General features: G+C 50.8%; 8 non-coding genes across 8 annotated transcripts; all 8 read right to left on the reverse strand.

Annotated features, from left to right (window-relative positions):
- Nucleotides 1–4771: 4771 nt before the first annotated feature.
- trnad-guc (transfer RNA aspartic acid (anticodon GUC)) lies at nucleotides 4772–4843 on the reverse strand. The gene has a single exon. It is a non-coding gene; the product is annotated as a tRNA-Asp (tRNA).
- A 3249-nt stretch (nucleotides 4844–8092) lies between these two features.
- trnad-guc (transfer RNA aspartic acid (anticodon GUC)) lies at nucleotides 8093–8164 on the reverse strand. Its single transcript has one exon. It is a non-coding gene; the product is annotated as a tRNA-Asp (tRNA).
- A 2817-nt stretch (nucleotides 8165–10981) lies between these two features.
- trnai-uau (transfer RNA isoleucine (anticodon UAU)) lies at nucleotides 10982–11053 on the reverse strand. The gene has a single exon. It is a non-coding gene; the product is annotated as a tRNA-Ile (tRNA).
- Nucleotides 11054–11448: 395 nt separating this feature from the next.
- On the reverse strand, nucleotides 11449–11520 carry trnad-guc (transfer RNA aspartic acid (anticodon GUC)). Its single transcript has one exon. It is a non-coding gene; the product is annotated as a tRNA-Asp (tRNA).
- Nucleotides 11521–13398: 1878 nt separating this feature from the next.
- trnat-agu (transfer RNA threonine (anticodon AGU)) lies at nucleotides 13399–13472 on the reverse strand. Its single transcript has one exon. It is a non-coding gene; the product is annotated as a tRNA-Thr (tRNA).
- A 342-nt stretch (nucleotides 13473–13814) lies between these two features.
- Nucleotides 13815–13885, reverse strand: trnag-gcc (transfer RNA glycine (anticodon GCC)). Its single transcript has one exon. It is a non-coding gene; the product is annotated as a tRNA-Gly (tRNA).
- Nucleotides 13886–17850: 3965 nt separating this feature from the next.
- trnat-agu (transfer RNA threonine (anticodon AGU)) lies at nucleotides 17851–17924 on the reverse strand. Its single transcript has one exon. It is a non-coding gene; the product is annotated as a tRNA-Thr (tRNA).
- Nucleotides 17925–18266: 342 nt separating this feature from the next.
- On the reverse strand, nucleotides 18267–18337 carry trnag-gcc (transfer RNA glycine (anticodon GCC)). The gene has a single exon. It is a non-coding gene; the product is annotated as a tRNA-Gly (tRNA).
- Between the last annotated feature and the right edge of the window lie 299 nt (nucleotides 18338–18636).

The raw sequence follows: 18636 nt of genomic DNA on the forward strand, positions 1-18636 counted from the left end.
CAGACGGATCGGCGCAGCCTCGGCAGTAATGCGGTCGCTGTAACGGACCGTCGTGGTTAAAAAAGCTCTCAATTTACCGGTCGATCTATGTTCCCACCCTCACCTATGGTCATGAGCTTTGGGTCATGACCGAAAGAATGACATCTCGGATACAGGCGGCTGAAATGAGTTTCCTCCGTAGGGTAGCTGGACTCACCCTAAGAGATAGGGTGAGGAGCTCAGTCATCCGGGAGGGCTCAGAGTAGAGCCGCTTCTCCTTCACATCGAGAGGAGTCAGTTGAGGTAGCTCGGGCATCTAGTCCGGATGCCTCCCGGACGCCTCCCTGGTGAGGTGTTCCGGGCATACCCAGCCGGGAAAAGGCCCCGGGGCAGACCTAGGACACGCTGGAGGGATTATGTCTCACAGCTGGCCTGGGAACACCTTGGTGTCCTCCCGGTGGAGCTGGAGGAGGTGGCCGGGGACCGGGAAATCTTGGCTTCCCTACTAAGACTGCTGCCCCCCGCGACCTGGACCTGGATAAGTGGAGGAAAATGGATGGATGGATGGACTTGTATACTAAAATGAGATGGAGATAATTGCAATATTTGTCGGAATAGTTCTGGAACAAATGGTGGAAGGAGTATCTGACCAACATTGCTCTGAGACAAAGATGGCATACGCCAAGAAGAAACATGCAAGTTGGAGATGTGGTGATCGTCAAAGAGGAGGAGGTTCCCCGAAACGAACGGAAACTGGCTGGGATTCTTCAAGTCCATAAGAGTGACAATGGACGAGTGAGGACAGTTGCGGTGTTTCGCGATGCTTCAATGTCCCGCAATGGCGTGTGAATGCACTCAAGAGCAATAAATGCATCGAGAACAGCAGTAAAGGAAGCGTGAACACTTTACTGGACCAGGTCAGCTAAGTAACAAAGACAATACATCTGCAAGCTCTTCAAAGGACACGTAAAGAGCACAGCCATAGCAGAGGATGGTTTCGATCCATCGACCTCTGGGTTATGGGCCCAGCACGCTACCGCTGCGCCACTCTGCAGCCGACATCTGTACAAGTACCCTGCTTTGTGCGGCTCCTTTTGAGTGTCCTCTGTTGTCAGTGAACCTCACAAGGTCCCAGGTTTTTTTTCCTGATCAGGGCACTGTTTTAGGTTGGGTGGATGAGTGATCGAAGGCGCCAGATTAAGGTTCCTTACGCTCAGGAGGCTCTGGTTGAAATCCCACAGCTGGCATTTTCCTGGTCAGCTTCATTATCCACGCCTGGAATGATTTGGCAGCAAAAGACTGTCAGATTGTAAAAGACACCCGAACACCGTGAGAAGAAGATTAAGAGAGGTTTTGTTCTAATGAGAAAGGTTTGTTTAACCGGACTGGTTGTTGCAACCGCAACCCGACTCAAGGTTCAATGTGACATACAAAAGAGGAACTCCCCGTCGGGGAATCGAACCCCGGTCTTCCACGTGACAGGCGGAGATACTGTCCACTATACTAACGAAGACTGCTGCTGAGTTGATGTGGTGTCGATTGGCCAAAGGGTAATTCAGAATAGGCTCGTGCCCATGACCGTTTTCATGGTAGCTGGAGACTTTAACCACTGAAATCCATCCCGCTTATCCTCATCAACGGACTGTATTCCCCACCCGTTACCAGCATGGGGACATTCCAACCCAAGATGGGAACACACTGGACCAGGGACACAGCAACATAGTAGGTGGCACAGACACAGCTTCACATTGCCCCCACTTTTAGACCCGACTGAAAAAGGACTCTCTTGCTTGGCGCTAACATGATGACCATTAGCATGTTAGCATTTAAGCTAATTTACTCATGTCTCAAGGCAAATAGACACATGGCATGATGTGGGGACACTATGGGACTGCCTTAACACTTTTGGACCTTGATGCTGTCTTGATAGTTTTTTTTTTTACCCCGGACACAGTCTCTTTGAGAGGAGGCTGCGGTCCATCAGGACCAAAACCTCACGCCACAAAAACAGTTTCTTCCTGTCTGCTGTCAGCCTCATCAACAAGGCCCGGAACCCCCCCTGACACTGTTCACACCCCACCTCTGCCTCACCCTGCCACTTTGACACTCTATATGCGTTAAATTAACGCTCAGTTTGGACTCTTAGGAAAAACAATCAGACTGCACTTTCGGAATAACAAACAAAAAACAGACTGCGTACATATATTTATACTGCATTCTGTATATTTTGTATTTTCATTTTTTAATAGATGTGTCTGCACCTACTTCACCAAAACAAATCCCCAGTCGAGGTCAGCAGGCCCCGTCTCCACTGTAAACAGTGTGGACTGGGCTCTGCTTCCCTTTTCGGAGGCGCCGGACGGTTTGCCAGAACCCCTTCGAGGCCGACCGAAAGTCGTGCTCCATGGCCTCACCGAATTCCTCCCACACCCGAGTTTTTGCCTGGACAACCGCCGAAGCCGCGAACCGTTTGGCCTGACAGTACCTGTCAGCTGCTTCCGGAGTCCCACAAGCCATCAATGCTGGATAGGACTCCTTCTTCAGCTTGACGGCGGCCCTGACTTCTGGTGTCCACCATCGGGTTCGGGGCCTGCAGCCACGACTGGCACCGACGGCCTTGCAGCTGCAACTCCGGTCAGCCGCCTCAGCAATGGAGGCACGGAATATGGCCCATTCGGACTCAATATCCCGGTCCTCCCCCGGGATGCAGGTGAAGCTCTGCCAGAGGTGAGAGTTGAAGACTCGACGAACGGGAGACTCTGCCAGACGTTCCCAGCACACCCTCACTACTCATTTGGGTCTACCAGGTCTGTATCACCAAAAGATGTGGGGCTCGAACCCACGACCCTGATATTAAGAGTCTCATGCTCTCCCGACTGAGCTAACCGGACCTTTTTCGGCCAGGATATCACTTTTTAATTATTTTTTTAATTGATGTGGACTTCTTGATGTTTAATCAATTCCACAGCCAACCTAGTTTCTCAGGGAAAAAATTGTGATGCGTAATGCATGCCAGGTGATGTTCATCTAGCGAGCAGACATTCTTGTGGGGACAAGCTCAACAGTAGGAATGTTAAGAGAACTGACCAGTCCGCTATCAATGAAGTTCTCGTCCGCCCCAGAGTCAATTAATGCTGTGGTAGGAGAAGCTTCCCCCGCCCAGGATATCGTACCTTCCACCTGAAGTCGGCCCACCAAAGCGGATGACGCAGCCGGTGTGGTTGGAGCGGGCAGTGCCAGCAGCTGGGGAATATCCCTGGTGGAGGAATAGCGTTGGCGTGCTGGGCGAACTGGACAGCGGGAAATTGTGTGTAGGACTCCCACAGTACAGGCGTCGAGAGGGAAAGTGGGAGCGTGAGGTCGACAGACGGATCGGCGCAGCCTCGGCAGTAATGCGGTCGCTGTAACGGACCGTCGTGGTTAAAAAAGCTCTCAATTTACCGGTCGATCTATGTTCCCACCCTCACCTATGGTCATGAGCTTTGGGTCATGACCGAAAGAATGACATCTCGGATACAGGCGGCTGAAATGAGTTTCCTCCGTAAGGTAGCTGGACTCACCCTAAGAGATAGGGTGAGGAGCTCAGTCATCCGGGAGGGCTCAGAGTAGAGCCGCTTCTCCTTCACATCGAGAGGAGTCAGTTGAGGTAGCTCGGGCATCTAGTCCGGATGCCTCCCGGACGCCTCCCTGGTGAGGTGTTCCGGGCATACCCAGCCGGGAAAAGGCCCCGGGGCAGACCTAGGACACGCTGGAGGGATTATGTCTCACAGCTGGCCTGGGAACACCTTGGTGTCCTCCCGGTGGAGCTGGAGGAGGTGGCCGGGGACCGGGAAATCTTGGCTTCCCTACTAAGACTGCTGCCCCCCGCGACCTGGACCTGGATAAGTGGAGGAAAATGGATGGATGGATGGACTTGTATACTAAAATGAGATGGAGATAATTGCAATATTTGTCGGAATAGTTCTGGAACAAATGGTGGAAGGAGTATCTGACCAACATTGCTCTGAGACAAAGATGGCATACGCCAAGAAGAAACATGCAAGTTGGAGATGTGGTGATCGTCAAAGAGGAGGAGGTTCCCCGAAACGAACGGAAACTGGCTGGGATTCTTCAAGTCCATAAGAGTGACAATGGACGAGTGAGGACAGTTGCGGTGTTTCGCGATGCTTCAATGTCCCGCAATGGCGTGTGAATGCACTCAAGAGCAATAAATGCATCGAGAACAGCAGTAAAGGAAGCGTGAACTCTTTACTGGACCAGGTCAGCTAAGTAACAAAGACAATACATCTGCAAGCTCTTCAAAGGACACGTAAAGAGCACAGCCATAGCAGAGGATGGTTTCGATCCATCGACCTCTGGGTTATGGGCCCAGCACGCTACCGCTGCGCCACTCTGCTGCCGACATCTGTACAAGTACCCTGCTTTGTGCGGCTCCTTTTGAGTGTCCTCTGTTGTCAGTGAACCTCACAAGGTCACAGGTTTTTTTTCCTGATCAGGGCACCGCTTTAGGTTGGGTGGATGAGTGATCGAAGGCGCCAGATTAAGGTTCCTTACGCTCAGGAGGCTCTGGTTGAAATCCCACAGCTGGCATTTTCCTGGTCAGCTTCATTATCCACGCCTGGAATGATTTGGCAGCAAAAGACTGTCAGATTGTAAAAGACACCTGAACACCGTGAGAAGAAGATTAAGAGAGGTTTTGTTCTAATGAGAAAGGTTTGTTTAACCGGACTGGTTGTTGCAACCGCAACCCGACTCAAGGTTCAACGTGACATTGTGACATACAAAAGAGGAACTCCCCGTCGGGGAATCGAACCCCGGTCTTCCACGTGACAGGCGGAGATACTGTCCACTATACTAACGAGGACTGCTGCTGAGTTGATGTGGTGTCGATTGGCCAAAGGGTAATTCAGAATAGGCTCGTGCCCATGACCGTTTTCATGGTAGCTGGAGACTTTAACCACTGAAATCCATCCCGCTTATCCTCATCAACGGACTGTATTCCCCACCCGTTACCAGCATGGGGACATTCCAACCCAAGATGGGAACACACTGGACCAGGGACACAGCAACATAGTAGGTGGCACAGACACAGCTTCACATTGCCCCCACTTTTAGACCCGACTGAAAAAGGACTCTCTTGCTTGGCGCTAACATGATGACCATTAGCATGTTAGCATTTAAGCTAATTTACTCATGTCTCAAGGCAAATAGACACATGGCATGATGTGGGGACACTATGGGACTGCCTTAACACTTTTGGACCTTGATGCTGTCTTGATAGTTTTTTTTTTTACCCCGGACACAGTCTCTTTGAGAGGAGGCTGCGGTCCATCAGGACCAAAACCTCACGCCACAAAAACAGTTTCTTCCTGTCTGCTGTCAGCCTCATCAACAAGGCCCGGAACCCCCCCTGACACTGTTCACACCCCACCTCTGCCTCACCCTGCCACTTTGACACTCTATATGCGTTAAATTAACGCTCAGTTTGGACTCTTAGGAAAAACAATCAGACTGCACTTTCGGAATAACAAACAAAAAACAGACTGCGTACATATATTTATACTGCATTCTGTATATTTTGTATTTTCATTTTTTAATAGATGTGTCTGCACCTACTTCACCAAAACAAATCCCCAGTCGAGGTCAGCAGGCCCCGTCTCCACTGTAAACAGTGTGGACTGGGCTCTGCTTCCCTTTTCGGAGGCGCCGGACGGTTTGCCAGAACCCCTTCGAGGCCGACCGAAAGTCGTGCTCCATGGCCTCACCGAATTCCTCCCACACCCGAGTTTTTGCCTGGACAACCGCCGAAGCCGCGAACCGTTTGGCCTGACAGTACCTGTCAGCTGCTTCCGGAGTCCCACAAGCCATCAATGCTGGATAGGACTCCTTCTTCAGCTTGACGGCGGCCCTGACTTCTGGTGTCCACCATCGGGTTCGGGGCCTGCAGCCACGACTGGCACCGACGGCCTTGCAGCTGCAACTCCGGTCAGCCGCCTCAGCAATGGAGGCACGGAATATGGCCCATTCGGACTCAATATCCCGGTCCTCCCCCGGGATGCAGGTGAAGCTCTGCCAGAGGTGAGAGTTGAAGACTCGACGAACGGGAGACTCTGCCAGACGTTCCCAGCACACCCTCACTACTCATTTGGGTCTACCAGGTCTGTATCACCAAAAGATGTGGGGCTCGAACCCACGACCCTGATATTAAGAGTCTCATGCTCTCCCGACTGAGCTAACCGGACCTTTTTCGGCCAGGATATCACTTTTTAATTATTTTTTTAATTGATGTGGACTTCTTGATGTTTAATCAATTCCACAGCCAACCTAGTTTCTCAGGGAAAAAATTGTGATGCGTAATGCATGCCAGGTGATGTTCATCTAGCGAGCAGACATTCTTGTGGGGACAAGCTCAACAGTAGGAATGTTAAGAGAACTGACCAGTCCGCTATCAATGAAGTTCTCGTCCGCCCCAGAGTCAATTAATGCTGTGGTAGGAGAAGCTTCCCCCGCCCAGGATATCGTACCTTCCACCTGAAGTCGGCCCACCAAAGCGGATGACGCAGCCGGTGTGGTTGGAGCGGGCAGTGCCAGCAGCTGGGGAATATCCCTGGTGGAGGAATAGCGTTGGCGTGCTGGGCGAACTGGACAGCGGGAAATTGTGTGTAGGACTCCCACAGTACAGGCGTCGAGAGGGAAAGTGGGAGCGTGAGGTCGACAGACGGATCGGCGCAGCCTCGGCAGTAATGCGGTCGCTGTAACGGACCGTCGTGGTTAAAAAAGCTCTCAATTTACCGGTCGATCTATGTTCCCACCCTCACCTATGGTCATGAGCTTTGGGTCATGACCGAAAGAATGACATCTCGGATACAGGCGGCTGAAATGAGTTTCCTCCGTAAGGTAGCTGGACTCACCCTAAGAGATAGGGTGAGGAGCTCAGTCATCCGGGAGGGCTCAGAGTAGAGCCGCTTCTCCTTCACATCGAGAGGAGTCAGTTGAGGTAGCTCGGGCATCTAGTCCGGATGCCTCCCGGACGCCTCCCTGGTGAGGTGTTCCGGGCATACCCAGCCGGGAAAAGGCCCCGGGGCAGACCTAGGACACGCTGGAGGGATTATGTCTCACAGCTGGCCTGGGAACACCTTGGTGTCCTCCCGGTGGAGCTGGAGGAGGTGGCCGGGGACCGGGAAATCTTGGCTTCCCTACTAAGACTGCTGCCCCCCGCGACCTGGACCTGGATAAGTGGAGGAAAATGGATGGATGGATGGACTTGTATACTAAAATGAGATGGAGATAATTGCAATATTTGTCGGAATAGTTCTGGAACAAATGGTGGAAGGAGTATCTGACCAACATTGCTCTCAGACAAAGATGGCATACGCCAAGAAGAAACATGCAAGTTGGAGATGTGGTGATCGTCAAAGAGGAGGAGGTTCCCCGAAACGAACGGAAACTGGCTGGGATTCTTCAAGTCCATAAGAGTGACAATGGACGAGTGAGGACAGTTGCGGTGTTTCGCGATGCTTCAATGTCCCGCAATGGCGTGTGAATGCACTCAAGAGCAATAAATGCATCGAGAACAGCAGTAAAGGAAGCATGAACTCTTTACTGGACCAGGTCAGCTAAGTAACATCTGCAAGCTCTTCAAAGGACACGTGAAGAGCACAGCCATAGCAGAGGATGGTTTCGATCCATCGACCTCTGGGTTATGGGCCCAGCACGCTACCGCTGCGCCACTCTGCTGCCGACATCTGTACAAGTACCCTGCTTTGAGCGGCTCCTTTTGAGTGTCCTCTGTTGTCAGTGAACCTCACAAGGTCACAGTTTTTTTTTCCTGATCAGGGCACCGTTTTAGGTTGGGTGGATGAGTGATCGAAGGCGCCAGATTAAGGTTCCTTACGCTCAGGAGGCTCTGGTTGAAATCCCACAGCTGTCATTTTCCTGGTCAGCTTCATTATCCACGCCTGGAATGATTTGGCAGCAAAAGACTGTCAGATTGTAAAAGACACCTGAACACCGTGAGAAGAAGATTAAGAGAGGTTTTGTTTAACCGGACTGGTTGTTGCAACCGCAACCCGACTCAAGGTTCAACGTGACATTGTGACATACAAAAGAGGAACTCCCCGTCGGGGAATCGAACCCCGGTCTTCCACGTGACAGGCGGAGATACTGTCCACTATACTAACAAGGACTGCTGCTGAGTTGATGTGGTGTCGATTGGCCAAAGGGTAATTCAGAATAGGCTCGTGCCCATGACCGTTTTCATGGTAGCTGGAGACTTTAACCACTGAAATCCATCCCGCTTATCCTCATCAACGGACTGTATTCCCCACCCGTTACCAGCATGGGGACATTCCAACCCAAGATGGGAACACACTGGACCGGGGACACAGCAACATAGTAGGTGGCACAGACACAGCTTCACATTGCCCCCACTTTTAGACCCGACTGAAAAAGGACTCTCTTGCTTGGCGCTAACATGATGACCATTAGCATGTTAGCATTTAAGCTAATTTACTCATGTCTCAAGGCAAATAGACACATGGCATGATGTGGGGACACTATGGGACTGCCTTAACACTTTTGGACCTTGAGGCTGTCTTGATAGTTTTTTTTTTTACCCCGGACACAGTCTCTTTGAGAGGAGTCTGCGGTCCATCAGGACCAAAACCTCACGCCACAAAAACAAGTTTCTTCCTGTCTGCTGTCAGCCTCATCAACAAGGCCCGGAACCCCCCCTGACACTGTTCACACCCCACCTCTGCCTCACCCTGCCACTTTGACACTCTATATGCGTTAAATTAACGCTCAGTTTGGACTCTTAGGAAAAACAATCAGACTGCACTTTCGGAATAACAAACAAAAAACAGACTGCGTACATATACGTATTTATACTGCATTCTGTATATTTTGTATTTTCATTTTTTAATAGATGTGTCTGCACCTACTTCACCAAAACAAATCCCCAGTCGAGGTCAGCAGGCCCCGTCTCCACTGTAAACAGTGTGGACTGGGCTCTGCTTCCCTTTTCGGAGGCGCCGGACGGTTTGCCAGAACCCCTTCGAGGCCGACCGAAAGTCGTGCTCCATGGCCTCACCGAATTCCTCCCACACCCGAGTTTTTGCCTGGACAACCGCCGAAGCCGCGAACCGTTTGGCCTGACAGTACCTGTCAGCTGCTTCCGGAGTCCCACAAGCCATCAATGCTGGATAGGACTCCTTCTTCAGCTTGACGGCGGCCCTGACTTCTGGTGTCCACCATCGGGTTCGGGGCCTGCAGCCACGACTGGCACCGACGGCCTTGCAGCTGCAACTCCGGTCAGCCGCCTCAGCAATGGAGGCACGGAATATGGCCCATTCGGACTCAATATCCCGGTCCTCCCCCGGGATGCAGGTGAAGCTCTGCCAGAGGTGAGAGTTGAAGACTCGACGAACGGGAGACTCTGCCAGACGTTCCCAGCACACCCTCACTACTCATTTGGGTCTACCAGGTCTGTATCACCAAAAGATGTGGGGCTCGAACCCACGACCCTGATATTAAGAGTCTCATGCTCTCCCGACTGAGCTAACCGGACCTTTTTCGGCCAGGATATCACTTTTTAATTATTTTTTTAATTGATGTGGACTTCTTGATGTTTAATCAATTCCACAGCCAACCTAGTTTCTCAGGGAAAAAATTGTGATGCGTAATGCATGCCAGGTGATGTTCATCTAGCGAGCAGACATTCTTGTGGGGACAAGCTCAACAGTAGGAATGTTAAGAGAACTGACCAGTCCGCTATCAATGAAGTTCTCGTCCGCCCCAGAGTCAATTAATGCTGTGGTAGGAGAAGCTTCCCCCGCCCAGGATATCGTACCTTCCACCTGAAGTCGGCCCACCAAAGCGGATGACGCAGCCGGTGTGGTTGGAGCGGGCAGTGCCAGCAGCTGGGGAATATCCCTGGTGGAGGAATAGCGTTGGCGTGCTGGGCGAACTGGACAGCGGGAAATTGTGTGTAGGACTCCCACAGTACAGGCGTCGAGAGGGAAAGTGGGAGCGTGAGGTCGACAGACGGATCGGCGCAGCCTCGGCAGTAATGCGGTCGCTGTAACGGACCGTCGTGGTTAAAAAAGCTCTCAATTTACCGGTCGATCTATGTTCCCACCCTCACCTATGGTCATGAGCTTTGGGTCATGACCGAAAGAATGACATCTCGGATACAGGCGGCTGAAATGAGTTTCCTCCGTAAGGTAGCTGGACTCACCCTAAGAGATAGGGTGAGGAGCTCAGTCATCCGGGAGGGCTCAGAGTAGAGCCGCTTCTCCTTCACATCGAGAGGAGTCAGTTGAGGTAGCTCGGGCATCTAGTCCGGATGCCTCCCGGACGCCTCCCTGGTGAGGTGTTCCGGGCATACCCAGCCGGGAAAAGGCCCCGGGGCAGACCTAGGACACGCTGGAGGGATTATGTCTCACAGCTGGCCTGGGAACACCTTGGTGTCCTCCCGGTGGAGCTGGAGGAGGTGGCCGGGGACCGGGAAATCTTGGCTTCCCTACTAAGACTGCTGCCCCCCGCGACCTGGACCTGGATAAGTGGAGGAAAATGGATGGATGGATGGACTTGTATACTAAAATGAGATGGAGATAATTGCAATATTTGTCGGAATAGTTCTGGAACAAATGGTGGAAGGAGTATCTGACCAACATTGCTCTGAGACAAAGATGGCATACGCCAAGAAGAAACATGCAAGTTGGAGATGTGGTGATCGTCAAAGAGGAGGAGGTTCCCCGAAACGAACGGAAACTGGCTGGGATTCTTCAAGTCCATAAGAGTGACAATGGACGAGTGAGGACAGTTGCGGTGTTTCGCGATGCTTCAATGTCCCGCAATGGCGTGTGAATGCACTCAAGAGCAATAAATGCATCGAGAACAGCAGTAAAGGAAGCGTGAACTCTTTACTGGACCAGGTCAGCTAAGTAACAAAGACAATACATCTGCAAGCTCTTCAAAGGACACGTAAAGAGCACAGCCATAGCAGAGGATGGTTTCGATCCATCGACCTCTGGGTTATAGGCCCAGCACGCTACCGCTGCGCCACTCTGCTGCCGACATCTGTACAAGTACCCTGCTTTGTGCGGCTCCTTTTGAGTGTCCTCTGTTGTCAGTGAACCTCACAAGGTCACAGTTTTTTTTTCCTGATCAGGGCACCGTTTTAGGTTGGGTGGATGAGTGATCGAAGGCGCCAGATTAAGGTTCCTTACGCTCAGGAGGCTCTGGTTGAAATCCCACAGCTGTCATTTTCCTGGTCAGCTTCATTATCCACGCCTGGAATGATTTGGCAGCAAAAGACTGTCAGATTGTAAAAGACACCTGAACACCGTGAGAAGAAGATTAAGAGAGGTTTTGTTCTAATGAGAAAGGTTTGTTTAACCGGACTGGTTGTTGCAACCGCAACCCGACTCAAGGTTCAACGTGACATTGTGACATACAAAAGAGGAACTCCCCGTCGGGGAATCGAACCCCGGTCTTCCACATGACAGGCGGAGATCCTGTCCACTATACTAACGAGGACTGCTGCTGAGTTGATGTGGTGTCGATTGGCCAAAGGGTAATTCAGAATAGGCTCATGGCCCATGACCGTTTTCATGGTAGCTGGAGACTTTAACCACTGAAATCCATCCCACTTATCCTCATCAACGGACTGTATTCCCCACCCGTTACCAGCATGGGGACATTCCAACCCAAGATGGGAACACACTGGACCGGGGACACAGCAACATAGTAGGTGGCACAGACACAGCTTCACATTGCCCCCACTTTTAGACCCGACTGAAAAAGGACTCTCTTGCTTGGCGCTAACATGATGACCATTAGCATGTTAGCATTTAAGCTAATTTACTCATGTCTCAAGGCAAATAGACACATGGCATGATGTGGGGACACTATGGGACTGCCTTAACACTTTTGGACCTTGAGGCTGTCTTGATAGTTTTTTTTTTTTTTTACCCCGGACACAGTCTCTTTGAGAGGAGGCTGCGGTCCATCAGGACCAAAACCTCACGCCACAAAAACAAGTTTCTTCCTGTCTGCTGTCAGCCTCATCAACAAGGCCCGGAACCCCCCCTGACACTGTTCACACCCCACCTCTGCCTCACCCTGCCACTTTGACACTCTATATGCGTTAAATTAACGCTCAGTTTGGACTCTTAGGAAAAACAATCAGACTGCACTTTCGGAATAACAAACAAAAAACAGACTGCGTACATATATTTATACTGCATTCTGTATATTTTGTATTTTCATTTTTTAATAGATGTGTCTGCACCTACTTCACCAAAACAAATCCCCAGTCGAGGTCAGCAGGCCCCGTCTCCACTGTAAACAGTGTGGACTGGGCTCTGCTTCCCTTTTCGGAGGCGCCGGACGGTTTGCCAGAACCCCTTCGAGGCCGACCGAAAGTCGTGCTCCATGGCCTCACCGAATTCCTCCCACACCCGAGTTTTTGCCTGGACAACCGCCGAAGCCGCGAACCGTTTGGCCTGACAGTACCTGTCAGCTGCTTCCGGAGTCCCACAAGCCATCAATGCTGGATAGGACTCCTTCTTCAGCTTGACGGCGGCCCTGACTTCTGGTGTCCACCATCGGGTTCGGGGCCTGCCGCCACGACTGGCACCGACGGCCTTGCAGCTGCAACTCCGGTCAGCCGCCTCAGCAATGGAGGCACGGAATATGGCCCATTCGGACTCAATATCCCGGTCCTCCCCCGGGATGCAGGTGAAGCTCTGCCAGAGGTGAGAGTTGAAGACTCGACGAACGGGAGACTCTGCCAGACGTTCCCAGCACACCCTCACTACTCATTTGGGTCTACCAGGTCTGTATCACCAAAAGATGTGGGGCTCGAACCCACGACCCTGATATTAAGAGTCTCATGCTCTCCCGACTGAGCTAACCGGACCTTTTTCGGCCAGGATATCACTTTTTAATTATTTTTTTAATTGATGTGGACTTCTTGATGTTTAATCAATTCCACAGCCAACCTAGTTTCTCAGGGAAAAAAGGAGCGAGAGGTTCAGTCATAGCTGAGAACTTTGGAAGTGTAGTCATCTTAACCCTCCCGTTATGTTCATTTGTCAGGAACAGCCATGATGTTCCCGGGTCAGTTTGCATGCTTATTTATCTGAAAGATGTCCAAAACCAAAAAAAAATCCCCACAAGCATTGTTAGTTATTCACTACTAACTCCATTACTAACTATTCTAACAATGTTTAGTGCAATGGTGTAACTTACCGCTCACAGGTAATGGTTTAATTTAAAAAATGGATTCAAGCACCTTCTGGCGTAATGGGATCCACAACAATCACGTCAGCTGTGGATGCAACGTCAATTCGTTCTTGAAGGGCAAGTGACAAAAAGAAGTACATGGTTCAGAAATCAGCTGCCAAAGTACCCAGGCACTGCTGGGATTTGAACCCAGGATCTCCTGTTTACTAGACAGGCACTTTGACCAGCTTAGCCACAGTGCCAGCAGTGCATCTGGCACCAACACAAAAACAGTTCGCCAATGGGGAAAAATGTTCATACAAGGGAGGGAGTCCAAAGTCCAACACATGTGTGAATTGAGAGTCCCTGGGTGGGATCGAACCACCAACCTCTCAGTTAACAGCCAAACGTGCTGAGCAATTGTGCGACAGAGACTACAACAGCATGACTGCAGTCAGGTTTCACAAAGTGCTGTCCACCTTAACTCTCGGGTGGTCCGGTCTGTTACGTTTCAGGTGTCATTCTGAATACTGCACTTTCGCAGGAAAAGAGCCTTTGTACTTTTTCAACATGAGCTCTAAAGAAAGGTATAAGCTGAGATATACTGCATTGGCCGGGAATCGGACCCGGGCCTCCCGCTTGGCAAGCGAGAATTCTACCACTGAACCACCAATGCCACATTGTGAAACACTGTCGGAGAACAAATTAAATTGTCGAGTGGATGTGCCTCTGCAAAGTGGCGCTGAATGACAAAACATCACAACACACGCAAGGGATGCCAGGGGAGGCCGAGTACTAACAGAGCTGAGCGAGAGGGCATAAGAAAAAAATTAGTGACCTTTTGGTGGTTTCCCGACAGCACCAAGGATATGGTGCACGTCTGATGCGTAATGCATGCCAGGTTATGTTCATCTAGCGAGCAGACATTCTTGTGGGGGACAAGCTCAACAGTAGGAATGTTAAGAGAACTGACCAGTCCACTATCAATGAAGTTCTCGTCCGCCCCAGAGTCAATTAATGCTGTGGTAGGAGAAGCTTCCCCCGCCCAGGATATCGTACCTTCCACCTGAAGTCGGCCCACCAAAGCGGATGACGCAGCCGGTGTGGTTGGAGCGGGCAGTGCCAGCAGCTGGGGAATATCCCTGGCGGAGGAAGAGCGTTGGCGTGCTGGGCGAACTGGACAGCGGGAAATTGTGTGTAGGACTCCCACAGTACAGGCGTAGAGAGGGAAAGTGGGAGCGTGAGGTCGACAGACGGATCGGCGCAGCCTCGGCAGTAATGCGGTCGCTGTAACGGACCGTCGTGGTTAAAAAAGCTCCCAATTTACTGGTCGATCTATGTTCCCACCCTCACCTATGGTCATGAGCTTTGGGTCATGACCGAAATAATGACATCTCGGATACAGGCGGCTGAAATGAGTTTCCTCCGTAGGGTAGCTGGACTCACCCTAAGAGATAGGGTGAGGAGCTCAGTCATCCGGGAGGGCTCAGAGTAGAGCCGCTTCTCCTTCACATCGAGAGGAGTCAGTTGAGGTAGCTCGGGCATCTAGTCCGGATGCCTCCCGGACGCCTCCCTGGTGAGGTGTTGCGGGCATACCCAGCCGGGAAAAGGCCCCGGGGCAGACCTAGGACATGCTGGAGGGATTATGTCTCACAGCTGGCCTGGGAACACCTTGGTGTCCTCCCGGTGGAGCTGGAGGAGGTGGCCGGGGACCGGGAAATCTTGGCTTCCCTACTAAGACTGCTGCCCCCCGCGACCTGGACCTGGATAAGTGGAGGAAAATGGATGGATGGATGGACTTGTATACTAAAATGAGATGGAGATAATTGCAATATTTGTCGGAATAGTTCTGGAACAAATGGTGGAAGGAGTATCTGACCAACATTGCTCTGAGACAAAGATGGCATACGCCAAGAAGAAACATGCAAGTTGGAGATGTGGTGATCGTCAAAGAGGAGGAGGTTCCCCGAAACGAACGGAAACTGGCTGGGATTCTTCAAGTCCATAAGAGTGACAATGGACGAGTGAGGACAGTTGCGGTGTTTCGCGATGCTTCAATGTCCCGCAATGGCGTGTGAATGCACTCAAGAGCAATAAATGCATCGAGAACAGCAGTAAAGGAAGCGTGAACTCTTTACTGGACCAGGTCAGCTAAGTAACAAAGACAATACATCTGCAAGCTCTTCAAAGGACACGTAAAGAGCACAGCCATAGCAGAGGATGGTTTCGATCCATCGACCTCTGGGTTATGGGCCCAGCACGCTACCGCTGCGCCACTCTGCTGCCGACATCTGTACAAGTACCCTGCTTTGTGCGGCTCCTTTTGAGTGTCCTCTGTTGTCAGTGAACCTCACAAGGTCACAGTTTTTTTTTCCTGATCAGGGCACCGTTTTAGGTTGGGTGGATGAGTGATCGAAGGCGCCAGATTAAGGTTCCTTACGCTCAGGAGGCTCTGGTTGAAATCCCACAGCTGGCATTTTCCTGGTCAGCTTCATTATCCACGCCTGGAATGATTTGGCAGCAAAAGACTGTCAGATTGTAAAAGACACCTGAACACCGTGAGAAGAAGATTAAGAGAGGTTTTGTTCTAATGAGAAAGGTTTGTTTAACCGGACTGGTTGTTGCAACCGCAACCCGACTCAAGGTTCAACGTGACATTGTGACATACAAAAGAGGAACTCCCCATCGGGGAATCGAACCACGGTCTTCCACGTGACAGGCGGAGATACTGTCCACTATATTAACGGGGACTGCTGCTGAGTTGATGTGGTGTCGATTGGCCAAAGGGTAATTCAGAATAGGTTCGTGGCCCATGACCGTTTTCATGGTAGCTGGAGACTTTAACCACTGAAATCCATCCCGCTTATCCTCATCAACGGACTGTATTCCCCACCCGTTACCAGCATGGGGACATTCCAACCCAAGATGGGAACACACTGGACCAGGGACACAGCAACATAGTAGGTGGCACAGACACAGCTTCACATTGCCCCCACTTTTAGACCCGACTGAAAAAGGACTCTCTTGCTTGGCGCTAACATGATGACCATTAGCATGTTAGCATTTAAGCTAATTTACTCATGTCTCAAGGCAAATAGACACATGGCATGATGTGGGGACACTATGGGACTGCCTTAACACTTTTGGACCTTGAGGCTGTCTTGATAGTTTTTTTTTTTTTTACCCTGGACACAGTCTCTTTGAGAGGAGGCTGCGGTCCATCAGGACCAAAACCTCACGCCACAAAAACAAGTTTCTTCCTGTCTGCTGTCAGCCTCATCAACAAGGCCCGGAACCCCCCCTGACACTGTTCACACCCCACCTCTGCCTCACCCTGCCACTTTGACACTCTATATGCGTTAAATTAACGCTCAGTTTGGACTCTTGGGAAAAACAATCAGACTGCACTTTTGGAATAACAAACAAAAAACAGACTGCGTACATATATTTATACTGCATTCTGTATATTTTGTATTTTCATTTTTTAATAGATGTGTCTGCACCTACTTCACCAAAACAAATCCCCAGTCGAGGTCAGGAGGCCCCGTCTCCACTGTAAACAGTGTGGACTGGGCTCTGCTTCCCTTTTCGGAGGCGCCGGACGGTTTGCCAGAACCCCTTCGAGGCCGACCGAAAGTCGTGCTCCATGGCCTCACCGAATTCCTCCCACACCCGAGTTTTTGCCTGGACAACCGCCGAAGCCGCGAACCGTTTGGCCTGACAGTACCTGTCAGCTGCTTCCGGAGTCCCACAAACCATCAATGCTGGATAGGACTCCTTCTTCAGCTTGACGGCGGCCCTGACTTCTGGTGTCCACCATCGGGTTCGGGGCCTGCCGCCACGACTGGCACCGACGGCCTTGCAGCTGCAACTCCGGTCAGCCGCCTCAGCAATGGAGGCACGGAATATGGCCCATTCGGACTCAATATCCCGGTCCTCCCCCGGGATGCAGGTGAAGCTCTGCCAGAGGTGAGAGTTGAAGACTCGACGAACGGGAGACTCTGCCAGACGTTCCCAGCACACCCTCACTACTCATTTGGGTCTACCAGGTCTGTATCACCAAAAGATGTGGGGCTCGAACCCACGACCCTGATATTAAGAGTCTCATGCTCTCCCGACTGAGCTAACCGGACCTTTTTCGGCCAGGATATCACTTTTTAATTATTTTTTTAATTGATGTGGACTTCTTGATGTTTAATCAATTCCACAGCCAACCTTGTTTCTCAGGGAAAAAAGGAGCGAGAGGTTCAGTCATAGCTGAGAACGTTGGAAGTGTAGTCATCTTAACCCTCCCGTTATGTTCATTTGTCAGGAACAGCCATGATGTTCCCGGGTCAGTTTGCATGCTTATTTATCTGAAAGATGTCCAAAACCAAAAAAAAATCCCCACAAGCATTGTTAGTTATTCACTACTAACACCATTACTAACTATTCTAACAATGTTTAGTGCAATGGTGTAACTTACCGCTCACAGGTAATGGTTTAATTAAAAAAATGGATTCAAGCACCTTCTGGCGTAATGGGATCCACAACAATCACGTCAGCTGTGGATGCAACGTCAATTCGTTCTTGAAGGGCAAGTGACAAAAAGAAGTACATGGTTCAGAAATCAGCTGCCAAAGTTTCACTGACCAAGCACCCAGGCACTGCTGGGATTTGAACCCAGGATCTCCTGTTTACTAGACAGGCACTTTGACCAGCTTAGCCACAGTGCCAGCAGTGCATCTGGTACCAACACAAAAACAGTTCGCCAATGGGGAAAAATGTTCATACAAGGGATGGAGTCCAAAGTCCAACACATGTGTGAATTGAGAGTCCCTGGGTGGGATCGAACCACCAACCTCTCAGTTAACAGCCAAACGTGCTGAGCAATTGTGCGACAGAGACTACAACAGCATGACTGCAGTCAGGTTTCACAAAGTGCTGTCCACCTTAACTCTCGGGTGGTCCGGTCTGTTACGTTTCAGGTGTCATTCTGAATACTGCACTTTCGCAGGAAAAGAGCCTTTGTACTTTTTCAACATGAGCTCTAAAGAAAGGTATAAGCTGAGATATACTGCATTGGCCGGGAATCGGACCCGGGCCTCCCGCTTGGCAAGCGAGAATTCTACCACTGAACCACCAATGCCACATTGTGAAACACTGTCGGAGAACAAATTAAATTGTCGAGTGGATGTGCCTCTGCAAAGTGGCGCTGAATGACAAAACATCACAACACACGCAAGGGATGCCAGGGGAGGCCGAGTACTAACAGAGCTGAGCGAGAGGGCATAAGAAAAAAATTTGTGACCTTTTGGTGGTTTCCCGACAGCACCAAGGATATGGTGCACGTCTGATGCGTAATGCATGCCAGGTGATGTTCATCTAGCGAGCAGACATTCTTGTGGGGGACAAGCTCAACAGTAGGAATGTTAAGAGAACTGACCA

This window comes from Doryrhamphus excisus, linkage group LG6 (assembly GCF_037039965.1).
Source record: "Doryrhamphus excisus strain RoL-2023G ecotype Guam linkage group LG6, RoL_Dexc_Guam_v1.1, whole genome shotgun sequence".
Taxonomy (NCBI): Eukaryota; Metazoa; Chordata; class Actinopteri; order Syngnathiformes; family Syngnathidae; genus Doryrhamphus; species Doryrhamphus excisus.